The 12,931-nt window shown below is 41.7% G+C and overlaps 1 protein-coding gene across 1 annotated transcript in view; it reads left to right on the top strand.

The window, feature by feature from the left end:
* The window catches only part of KLHL29 (kelch like family member 29), a 324,813-nt gene that overhangs the window by 62,368 nt on the left and 249,514 nt on the right, over positions 1-12,931 (top strand).

Here is a 12,931-nt window from a genome sequence, read left to right as displayed (position 1 = left end):
TTTCCCTCCAATTAATACCTAATTTTATTTTAAAAATAAAATCTTTTACATTTATGGGCCTTTCTGAGATTTTGGGGGGTATTTGTAGACTGCTGGGCTTTTTTTGTAAATATATGTATAGTTTGTTCAATCCAGATTTTAAATGCTATTGACTTAGACAATTGAATTGGTTTGGTAGCTTTCCTGTGCTGAGTAAGATGTGTTTGCAAGTTGTACAGCTGAGCGTGATCTTGTGTCCCCAACAATGCTGGGGAATGCTGCATCTGCAAAAATATTATTTTGGCTTTTGACTTCTTGTAGTCTGAAAGCTTAACCTGGAATGTAGTGACATTGGTTTGACCAATATTGTTTTTACTTGGCAATGCATTTTTTATTTAGTAGGGGATTTTGTTTTTGTTTCTGAGTGTTCAGCATACTGCTGTTCAGGATTTGTAAAAGCAAAGCAGTTGTGTTCTCAAGGAACAAAAGATTTTGCATTGGTAGAAGAGCATGAGGATCATTCCTCAGCATTCAGATGCTGAGTGAGAAAGGAGAGATCATTACTAAAATCAGGTTTAAGTTTTCCATCCGTCCCGTGGCAGGGCACGCTGGTCCCTGCACAGGCAGGTTCTCCAATGCAGGGATTCCTGTCTTGACAGAGTTCTGGGATCTTGTTAACAGTGAAGCATCGAGACCTGCCTCTGCCTACTTCCTTTTCAAAAGCCTTTTTGTGTCTTAGCCAGGTGGTGAGATGTTTTGGATTAAACTTCCAGTTGTTTGGTTGAAAGCTTCAGGGCCAGGTATGATCCAGTGATTTCTTGGAAGCTGGTGCAGTTGTGAATTCTCTCAGTAGTTCAGGTGGGGAGCTGTATGTGGCATCCCTCAAGCAGGCCACTTCAAGCAGCCGAATGCCAAGACTTTCATTCTCACTTCCCTCATGTTTATTAAAAATGACTAGAAAGAAGTTCAGAACTTTTGTATCTGAGATGTGTTACATCTATTATGGTGTCAGACAACTAAGAAAAAAGTCAGTGGCTAATGAGTCTTAATTGTAACAAAACATCAAATCATTGTCACTTCTGCTGCAGTAAATGGCATTCATTAAATTAATCCACTCCATTACAGAAGTATTTTGCAGAGAATACCATGACCCTACTGCTTCTGTTACAGTAATAAGCTGAACATATCACTGTGGCACTATTAGGTATACTAGAAAGCAGTTTGAAGCATGGCTACATGACCTGAAGCAACATCAGCAGGTCTCAGGTAGCATGTTTGAAAAAATAAGCTGCCTTAATTAGAGACAAGACCAAAGCAGAGCCTAGATGTGAACATTCCTGTAGCTTAACACAGCAGGAAATAAAAAGCTGGATCGAGAACCTCTTTGGCTCCATTTGTAGAGCAGCACAAGCCAAAACAAAGCTTAGACCTTGAACTGGGAACACGGAATTTAGAAATCTGGATATTGCTCCTGTTTCTTCACTATTATGTCTTCCTTTTAACTTCAGAGCTAAACCCACCGTGCTGTCTCTTCCCTTTCCCCCCGGTATCAGAAAACAGAGAACTGCATCTCGCTCCAATGTTGTTTTTACAACACTGCCATCAAAAATTTCTGGCAGGAGTTGCTCTGACTTTTAGCAGCATTAAATTTCATACCATATGTGTACGTACACCCAAGGATGATATAGCGCCTTTGTAGCTAGGGAATGGCCTGCTTTATTAAACATCCCCCTTGCCAACAGGGAAAATGAACAGCCACAGTAAACACAGATGCAGGGAGGGAAGAACAGTCCGAGCCGTGTCGCAGCGCATTGTACCTAAGGAAAAACGTCAGCCCCTAATTGGCGCTGAACGCAGCCCACCTACTTAGCGAGAGAGGCTGCCAAGAGCAAATTGCCCCAGTGCTCCGTGCGCCGTGCTGCCTTCCCATTGAATTCAGTCAAATGGGAGGCTTTTGCCTTCGTTTTCAAAACTCTCCATGTGTTGGCAAAAAGCTGTCTTGGGGAGAGGCTCTCTGTCTAGAATAAAAACCTCCTGAGGATGCGTTCCCTACTTTGCCTCGTCCGAGGGTGGTGCCACTCCAATTCTTCTCAAAATTTGAAGATGACTGCGGGGGAGGAAAGGGGGGTGTATTTGTTTTGGGAAGAGAGGATTTATTTATTTTTTTCTGGGAAAACACATTTTGGCCCAGGAAGAATGAGCAGAATGACAATCTGTCTTGGAGCTCTTAAGCTACTGAGCACAACATTCAGTGCTTATATGCTGTCGCATTGCCAGCAGCGGGTATGCAGAGGCAGTGCAGGAGAGAATAAATTATTGTATGCCATCCTTAAAACGATTCTATTAAGAGACAGTCCTTTGTTTCTACTTACAAATCATAATCACAGGTTTTGGCCCTTCTTTTGCACTCAGGTGTTGGGGTGTGGCAGGGATGCTCCTGGAAAAAACTGCACCGTGGGATTTAACTCCATGATTTCCATTGCAAATAGAAATGGTTGGTTGAGTGGCAGGTTTTCCTGCTGGCTGCTCACATTTTCCTTTCTAAGATAATAAAATTAATTGTCCGAAACTAAAGTCCCCTGTGAGGAGTTAGCAGTAGATAGCTGAATTGGGACAGAATGGGGTTGTTGGTTCTCTTTAAAAGTTGTTGCTCAATACCTTATTTTGGAGGGATATTTTTTTACCCCTGGTTTTCAGAAGAAACTACTCTTAGAAGCTTAATAAATCATAAGCTTGTCACTTCCTTTTTAGCACCACTTCATTCCCACCTGCTTCTTAACCTCTCAAATAGGATATGAGTCCTTTGTTTCTTTTTAATGATGTCAGCTTGCCAGACTTTTGGTGCATCAGGTCACTCATGCTTCACCTGATGATTTAATTTAGGGATTTTAAGTTGGAAAAAACAAGGTCAGAAAGATATGAGTACCCAAGTAAAGAAAGTTTTGCAAACCACCTGTTTGGGTCAGTCTTGTTTGAGGTCAGGGGAAGGTCTTGGAGGAATTCTTCCTTGGGCATGAAGCAAAGAGGGAAAGGGACCTGGACAGGAGCACATGGAAGGGGAGGTGATGAGTAGAAATGGGAGACAAAATGGAGATGTGTTAAGAATATAGGGAAGAAGTTGATTGAAAGAATTATCAACACTGGGGGAGAAAACTGGGAAAGGCAGCAGGGGCTGTTGTTGCTCCTTCACCCTCCCAATTGCCTTCCAATCTAATTTGGGACCTCCTTCACTGAGTCTCTCCCATCATTCCGAGACCCCACTGCTGCCAGGGCAGTGAGCCCTGAGCTGCCCCAAGTCATGGCATTGGAAGGGTGGAGGGATGTGCACAGTAACTTTTAAAGGGCTTGTATGACCAGTGAATATGATAGTCAGGTTTTCTTGGCTGCTTCAGACAGACAGTGGTTCATGATTAAAAAAAGACAGTAGCAGCAAACTGTGTTCTGTACATTCCTGAAAAGGACTTCAATTCAGTGGTATTTGGTATTTCCCTAGTTGTGACAACTGCATAGTTATTTTTCTCATCTAAAATACCTCAGTGACTTCATAAAGAGTGTTTTACTCCCCCTCCACAAGGAATTTTATCTTGGCCATTTTGCTAAGTGTATTAAAATTCACAAGGAAATTGTTGTTTCTTTTTCCTTCCATATGCGCATTACTGACACAACATGACTTTGTATAGACCATACTGTAACCTGTACTTTAGCTGGTCAATGTAATTTATAACAGAAAAGCTACATATTATAATGTCAGATCTTTCATAATATGTGCGTGTTGCCTCCACTCTGCTGTTTCGTGGCAGTGCTACAAAATATTTTACCAGAGTATGTGTAAATCCTATAATCTTAAAAATTAAATGGGGAAAAAAAAATCAAACCAGCCCCCATCTGAGCAGGAAGGCAGAAGCCTGAACCTCATGCAGTAGCTGAGCATGGGGTTGCATGAAGAAGGTAATGGCACTCTTGCTAAATTGCAGAAACACCAGTGTCCTCCCTCATGAGCTTTGGCTGAGAGGTGGGGTTTGGCTAAGCCTACCCAAAAGCTCTGTTAGCAGAGTGGTGGGGACGTAGTGTTCGTTTGGCACACCTTTGGTTGTTTTTCTTATCTCTCTCCAATGAGCTCCAGTGCTCTGTTGAGCTGAGCCCAGAGTCACACAGGACGTCTCAAAGAGCAAAGGATTATACCCACTCCTTGTCTTCAGTCTAAGCTGGACTTAAAAACCGACAGCACCACCTGAAAGAGAGCTCTGTCCCAATGCTGTGCCAGGTGCATCGGCATCCAGTTCCTGGCATGGAAACTCTGAGCCCAGCAGATTTCTTTAGTGCCCTGTGCTTAAATTATATAGGCAGCCAAAGCTGGAAACCAGATCCCTCAGCAGGATGAGTCACACTGTATTACCTCCCTTTGGTGCTCAACTCAAAGCATCCCTGTGTTTTGGAGGGGCTCATGACATGACACCATGGGAATTGGACCACAGTACCTCATTTGGGTATTTTTAGTGTTCCTGCAGAAATAAATGGCCAAATGATGTTCCTTTTGGCTTATACAACAGCAGGACATTGGGCACCTAAACAGCTTTATTAGCAGTGATGTGGCTTCCTATGGGCTCTGAGGTACACAAGCCTTGAGGGATTTTGCACATGTTTAAACTGGATATAATGTCTGAGCTCTGCTTTCCCTACCTGAGGGCTTCTTCTAGGTTTGGTCTGTACTTTCCATACTCAGCTCATCAGCTGAAGAGGAGGGATAACAACAACTCTTGACCTCAGCAGATTTCGTCATGGTTAAACTGGTATCAAGAGTGTTTGTATCTGGTGGCCCTGTCACAATGTAAGAAGACAGAACCCAATGGCACAGAGGAGGCAACTATGCAATATGCAGATTTATTTTTTGTGTATCTTTGTCTCCTACCATTCCCATGTTTCTCTAAAACTACTGAATGTGGTTTTGTACTGTTGATCTTGCACATGTGCCTGCATTTCCCAAGAGAAATCTTAAATAGATCCAGTGTAATTCCAGGAGCATGTCCTTCATGTTAGCAGTACTGCAGGCTCCCCTGCTGCTTCCCACATGTGGTAGCAAGGGATGCTCTCGCATTGACTGTTGGTGGTTATGGCACTTACTGTCACAGTATCTAGGGCTGGATTTGGCTTTCCATTCAGACAACGGATGATGTTTCCAAAAAAGAAACTTCTACAAAATGGGGAGTCTCTGGGAGATAATTACGTGGTTGTATAAATAATGAGTGAGATATTATCTGCTAGCTCTATAGTCACATCCATGGAGAGAAGAGATGAGCTTTCTTCGAGGGCAGGAGAGTTCTCTCAGCTCAATTAAATGGACGTATAGTACCAGCCTGACACTGAACATTTGTTCCCATAGGAGGCTGTTAAAGGGAAATACAGTTAGTGTTGCATACAGCCTGTGTTTAGACCTCCTGCTTGGATTATGAAAAATGTTAAAGCTAAAAAAAAACCCCCTCATTATTTGAGTTCCAAAAGCTGCCTGGCTCCTGCATGCTCCCTGCAGCAGGGCGCACCTTTCGCACTGCCCGATTAGCTTCGTGTTATCTAGTTGCAAATGCCTGGCTTCACTATTCCCGTACTTTATTTTAAAAGGCTTTTGCTGTGTTCAATTGAATATACTGTAATCTTCTTATCAGATACCAAAGCTCTTTAGTGATGCCATTTTGAAGCGTACTTCAGTTTTTAAATTGCAAATTCTTCTCTGGCTGGAAGGTCTCTGTTCTTGGTTTAGGTAGTGGTTGAGAATATATATATATATGTGTGTGTGTGTGTGTGTATGGCTATATATAAATGTCTGAAAACATCCTGGCCCCTTTCCTGATATTGTCCAATTGTGGGTTTCCCTCTAGAACTCTGGCAAGGGAGAATATGGAAAACAAAGTTGGTAGCTGCCCTCCTGGGCCATTCTAGGGTGCTTTTTCTGTATTTTTTTTTGATTGCATTAAGAACCTTCAAAGAGATAGATAAGTTCTCTCTGAACAAGAGCAAGGTTTTTCATTATTATTTATACTATTTTAAGTGCAAGAACGAGGCTGGTCTGATTTTGAGTATGGAGCTGAAATCAGAGCTCATATATTCTGGTCTCACATCTGTCAGTAACTTGTGATGTGACTTGAAACAAAATCAGTTAACCTGTGAGTCTGTTTCCCTACCTGTAAAATGGGGTTGAGAGTAAGAGGGATGCCATGAGCATTAAATATTTAATGTTTGTAAAGTGCTTTGAAGACAAAGAGTACCACATAAATGCTTATCATTGTCTTAAAGTATGAGGAACTGGATAATCTTGTGTAGGAAAATTTTGCTAGAAACTGTAACTTTGGGAATGAAGACCAAAGCAGGAGAAGAAAGGACATCTTGCAAAATTGAGTATTAAGAATTTGGAATGAAATGCACTGGAGAGTCTGTCTCTAAAGAATCAGCGGAGGCAGTCTTCAGGAACATTAAAAATAACCTTTGGAAAATCATATGATTCAGTAATCAAAATTGGACTTTTCTGCTAATAAAGAAAAAAAAGAAAGGAAAGTTCTAAACAAATTACTCTGTTTAGCCTGGCCACGGTAATCAAGCATGTAATGGGGCCATTATGTGAATGCTGGGAAATAAGACATCTAGTTATAGACAGGCGTTATTTCGTAGTGTATGTCTAATCCATCCTCAGTGGATGTTATTACTTACCTAGAAGATCAAGGAAATAGAATGGATATGTACTTTATTCAGGGAAGCAATTGGTAAAGCACTCCATCTGTGAAGATCATTCCAAGCAACTCATACACTTACATCAGCTTAGAAATTATTTACAAGTGGATAGGCAAAAAGATAATGATAGAATGCATGGAGAAAAGTTTTGAAGGAAACTGGGAATGCACATCTTCAAAGCATGAAATAAAGCAAAACCCCAGCCTTCGTAATAATGTAGGAGTTCTTCCCCATGGTGCCTTTCATAATTACACTAACATATTGCAGATAGAGCAGTATTCAGTCCTTTCTGTCCCTCCTCCCCACTACTACAGAGGATGAGTGCATAAACTGCCTTGGGAGATTCTGGCAAAAAAAATTAAAAAATCAGTTCTCTTTTATTGCAAGACTTTCCTTACTGTCGCAAGCATCCAGACCCCCACCCAGCCACTGTCTCAGTCCCCCTCCTCAGCAGGACCAAGAGAGAAAACAATGAAAAAGCTTGCAGTCAAGATGCAGACAGAGAGATCTGTGACCAAGTACCATCATGGGCAAAATAGGCTTGACTTGGGGAAAATTAATTTCTGCTGAGAAACAAAGTGATGAGTTAAATGAACTTTCCCCAGCCTCCATCTCTTCTCAAGCTCAACTTCATTCCTAACTCTTCTACCCCTGCATTCTCCATGGGAGGGTGGGGGAGGGGGATTGCAGTCAATCCATAACATATCCTCTCTGCTGCTCCTTCCTCCTCATGTTCCTTCCCCACTCCATCATGGATACAGTCCTTCAGGAACAGCTCCAAGGGTTCCTCCCACAGACTGCAGTCCCTCGGGATAAGCCTGTTCCAGCGTGGGTCCTCCACAGGCCGCAGCTTCCACCAGAATCCTGCTTCAGCCTGGGTTCCTCTCCATGAAGAGAGGTCATCCATGGGCTGCAGTGTGGATATCTAGGGGAAAAAAAAGGTGGAGAGAGACTTTTTACAAGGACATGTAGTGATATGACAAGGACTAATGACTTTAAACTAAAAGGCAGTAGGTTTAGATTGGATATTAGGAAGAAATTCTTTACTGTGGGGGTGGTGAGACGCTGGAACAGGTTCCCAGAGAAGCTGGGGCTGCCTCATCCCTGGAAGTGTTCAGGCCAGGTTGGATGAGGCTTTGAGCAACCTCGTCGAGTGGAAGGTGTCCCTGCCAATGGCAGGGGGGTTGGAATGAGATGATCTCTAAGGTCCCTTCCAACCCAAACCATTCTATCATGATTCTGGGATCAGCTTTCTTCACGGTCCTCTCCATATGCAGCAGGGTCACCCCTACTCCAGTACCTGGAACACCTTCTTCTTCTTCTCCTCCTTCTCTGACCTTGGTGTTGGCAGGGCCGTTTCTCACACTTTTTTCCTCATTCCTCATTGCCTGTGCAGTGTTCTTGCCCTTTTTCAAGAACATTTGACAGAGGAGCTGCTAGGAAGAAAAGTGTTGACAAGTACATTAGTTCAATGATCAATAATTTTACTTCTTTTCCTTTTTCTGAGAGGGAACTGTTCTGGTGCTCATGGGCAAGCTTAGGCATATATTACAATTTTATATGAGATATTCCTAGTTGCTCTTTGTGCCAGGCAGGCTGCTGTATGAGCTGGGAGAGCTGTGCTGTTCAGAGTCAGAGCAGAGTGATTGTAACAGCCTCCTGTGCTTTTTGCCCTTAAAAATCTATAAATTCGTAAGACTAACTGGAATGGTGTGGTGACTCATCCGTGCGGCAATCAAGGTGTCGCAGCAAATCAAAAGTTTCCACTGCTTCTTTGAGACGGGGATTCGGAGAAAATGCTGACGGTAATTAAAAGAATTGCTCATCCCAGGCTCTGAAACTGCCGTGTGCCTCATAAGATATGCGTCTTATCTCCAAACTATTTATGGCTCTGTCTTGGGTAGTACGCGCTGGCTCCCAGAGCTGTGGAGCAGGATGTGGCTTCCCAAAATGCTGTGTGGGGCTGGCGCTTCGTGTCACATGGGGCTGGATTTGGCATTCAATGCTTTTTCCTAGTATTTGGAGCTCTGACTTTGTTCTCTCAAGTGCCATCATCTGTTTGGATTATTTACTGGGAGCACAATACCTGTGCCTGATCTTCCCGTGCCTGCTTCTGTTGATGCCTCAGAATTGCTTAGATGATGGTAATTCACAGTCTCAGCCTTTGACCACTGTTTGTGCCTTTACAGAGAGCCTGCATTTCTAGCCAGATTGATTAGTTAAAGCTGAAACTACTTCATTGGATGTATGCTTCTCGTAAAAGCTGTTAGGTTTACACGTGAGAAATAACTGTGATGTCTCTGTAATGTATTCATTTATGTCTCCTTGTCATGTTTTAGATCTCTGAAAACAAACTCCTTAGTTAATTTCGTAGCAGTAATAAAATACTTTGCTTCAATGTCTCACTATTAGATGTCACAACATACTTTTGGTTTTCCTTCTCATGTTTGTGGGGAAATGGCAATGTGAAGAAAGATTAATCAATCAGGAAATTGTTCTGTTATTTCCCTTCTCATCTATTGCAAAAACCTGATGGGCTGCGAGGTTGTGTCTCTAAGCAATGCATATAATGTATGCTGTTACTGCATGCTCAACAGCCAAATGCAAACATTGCAGAGTAGAAACACAAGGTTTATCTAAAAATAAACAAAAAAGAAACAGAAATCTGTACTTCAGATTCTACACACAAGCTGTTCAAACAGTCAGATCTTAATAGTAGATTTAAAAGTGTCAACAGCAATGGCCTTGTGTTTTTGCATGGTTAAAACTTGTCAGCAAATTCAGTCTTTTGAGCAATAATAACACTAAAAGGCTTACAACAGACTGTCCTTGGTGTATTGCAAAACAAGGAAAAAACCTCACAGGAACAACAAGTATCTGTTGACCTGGGGTCAGCATGGGAATCTCAGGTCACTGTTGTAGGCTGCGAAGCTTCTTGAGGAAAGAGCAAAATCCATGAAATCATTGCATTGCTTAACCACATAGTGAAGGGTAGGAAGGGAACAGACCTCTTCAGATTATATTTAGTAACTATGAAGATTTTGCTTGTAATAGTCGCTTTGCACCGCAGAGTATTTCTCCCCCCTGTCCTCCCCGCTCCTCCTCAGAAAAATTTGGTCTGATGCAGTTCAAAAGTAATCACATGCTCATCAGCAATTTTTCAGCAGACCAGACAAAATTATTCTAAAAGTGAAAACCAAATTATTTTGCTCTACATATGTTTATTGACAGATGGGCTAGGCCAGATCCGTTCAGGAAGATGCAGGGATGGGACAGAAGCAAAAAAAATACAGTGCTTCCAGATATTCCAAATATTAAACTATCTCCTGATGTGCTACTGGAAATTGAAGTGACGACTGTTGCTGTTAAGGTTGGCTTTACACGTATATTTTGCTGGTGTTGACATCTACTGGATAAATGTGCTACTGGCAGGAGGAATATGCTCTGTTTCAGGGAACGGCAGAGTGCCGTCCTCTCCTCTAGGGAAGCTTGCACTGCACAGCTCTGTATTCCAGAGTCATATACCCTCACCACTGCCTTTTTTTCTTGTTTTCTTTTTGTTGTCTTCTGTTTCCAAAATTGTCCTGTAAGCAAAAATTCAATTTAAAGATAGTAAATGGCAAACACATTTGGGCAACAGACTGACGAAACAGCTGCTGTCTTTCTTCCCTAGACCTGGATTTTTCTGTTTTGCCCAAGGCAGTAAAGGGAAATTAGTTTATTAGTTTCACGTTGGTCACTGGTGAATATCATCCCCCCTCACAAAAATAACACTTTAATTCTGCTTGATTTGAAATAATTGACCGATCAGGAATGAGGCATGCAAAGGGACTACCAAGACAGAATTACACCGTAGGGCTGGAAGATCAATTGTTGGGGAGGAGAGCTGAGACACTGCAGCCTTATATTACACCTGCCTGTTTATTACACTTGGCCTGAGGGGAAAGCAATGCACCATTCTGATCTGTTGCCTCGGAGAAGAACGGATGTAAAATGAATGCAAAATAAGGGAACAGCAAGTTGTTTTTTTATGTTAATACATTTTATATTGATATTGAGGACATTTGAGTAAACGGAGCTTCTAGTTTATAGAACAGCATGTGTTTTTCCTTCTTTCTATGCCAATATTCTTTCCTAAATGCGGTTTAATTTTTAATTTTTTTTTTTTTTAGCTTCTCAATAATACTTGTAGTGATTGACTGGTAGCAGTAGCACAAATACTTAGTAAAATTAGTCCCACTGGAAGATTACTCAGATGCTACAGCTCTTCTTACTCCTCCTTCCTCCACTCTTTCTGCCTGTTTTAATGATTTCATTTTAAGAAAAACGACCTCAGGCACAGCAGAGAGAAAAAAAATAAAAGTCACAAGAAAAAACAACGGATGGACTTATGCTTTGGCAAATCCTGGAACAGAAGCGAGGCCAGATGTTTGCTATACAGGCATTTGGCATGTATGTAACAATCTCGCTACAAGACTGCATATAAAGTTTTTGACAGCTTTAGTGGAATGCAAATGAATGATTGCTATTCAGAGTAAAGTGCAAACATTTTGGCCAGTGCTTGCAAATCTAGTAGTTTTCAAGTTATATTCTTGACTAGATTCTCGGTATTCTTAAATGCATATTTAAGCAGGTGCTTGCCAAATAAGATTTGATTTCTGTCTGTAATATTTAAAGGTTCTACATCACCTAACATATCTTGAGAGGGATATGCTGACTGGTTCATGAGCTGTTTCTTATTTGATCATGTTATTTCTAAAGCAGCTAATTAAAAGCTGCAGTCCTCTGGCCTAGAAAAGGTGGGCTGCTGATTTACTGCGTTCAGCAAACAGCCTTCATCCAACAGTTTAAAAGATAAAACATGAGTCACTGGTGGCAATTCTAAGTGAGAAGCAAAAAAGGGTGGTGGAAGAAGTGATAACAGGAATAGCTTTTAAGAGGCAGAGGAGCAGTTAACTTTGATACTGGCTGTGGTATTAATTCATTAGGACCTGTCCTAACGGTTCTTGAAGCATCGCCTTTCAAAACACAACAAAAATAGCAAGTGGATGTAAGTGATACTTACTTTATTGTACCAACTGAAAATAAAGTCAATCCATTTTATGAAACATGCTTAGGCCATAAGAGGTGATGAGCTGTGACTGCAGATGGATAGATAAAGTGGGCTGTGGCCAACTCCAGTGACATGCACTGGGATGAAAAGATTTCTATTCAAAAGTTCCAGGTGTCTGTGGGTGAGCTACAAGTCCAGTATTTCCAGCTAGGGAAAGGGGGGCCAAGTACTGATGGAGTAAGAATGGTACCAGTGCCATGAAGCAAAAAGATGGAAATATGCAGAGGAACTCTCCTCTCCAAGCACTTTTCAACTTCTAAAACTACAAAAAGAATATATATATGACTCCTTAAACAAAGAGTGAGGTTGCTTGAGAGGCTTTGTGAGTGGAAGCTGGTGACAGTCCTGCATTTAGGGCACCAGAAGTTGGAAAAACTGTAGTTATTCTCCTTAGGGTAGGGATCTTGCATAGTCTCTGGGAATTCACTTTCTTAGTGCAGGATTGGGATAACTGCACTTCCCTATCCCAGTGTACAGCAAATCATGCTAAAACCTTGAAGATTCTTGGATGCCTGTTGGTATGGGCTGTGCTAGTCTCATGTTCAGTAAATTTAAAAGACATGTGGCACTTAAGGACATGGTTTAGTGGGCGGGCTTGGCAGTGCTGGGTTAATAGTTGGACTTGATATTACAGGTCTTTTACAACCTAAATGACTCTGATTCTATGATTTAATGTTTTGGTTTGGGGGTTTTTTTCTGAGGCATTTTGCATATAATAAGCTCTTTTAATATACCAGATGCTTAGGGACTGTTTCATGCTGTAAGTGTAAATGTGCTCTTGATTTAGGGGAGTGATACATCTCCTTTCAACAAACTGTGTGTCAGAAAATTCTCTGTGGTCAGAGGGCATCAGTCCTGGAAGAGAAAATTACTAATTCTCCAGGTACTGGCTGAAGCTTTTTAGATGTGGACAATGACAGAGGTGGGATGACCTAAAAATATCCTCTAAGAGGGAAATTTGAAGTATGGTTTCTTAATTATAGCATTTTGCAGCACTACGGGTGACCCAGAGAGCTCATGCTGTAAAATATGTTGCGTTTAACCTTACTTTGGCAGAGAACTTTCTCCTGTATTAGTTTTGACTGATTGATCAGTCTTCCTCAGGGCCTGGATGATTGG

Source organism: Manacus vitellinus, unplaced genomic scaffold (genome assembly GCF_001715985.3).
Source record: "Manacus vitellinus isolate BGI_N305 unplaced genomic scaffold, ASM171598v3 scaffold_11_pilon, whole genome shotgun sequence".
In the NCBI taxonomy this organism is placed as follows: Eukaryota; Metazoa; Chordata; class Aves; order Passeriformes; family Pipridae; genus Manacus; species Manacus vitellinus.
The sequence above is the reverse complement of the archived record's forward strand: the minus strand, read 5'-3'. Positions and strand labels throughout refer to the sequence as shown.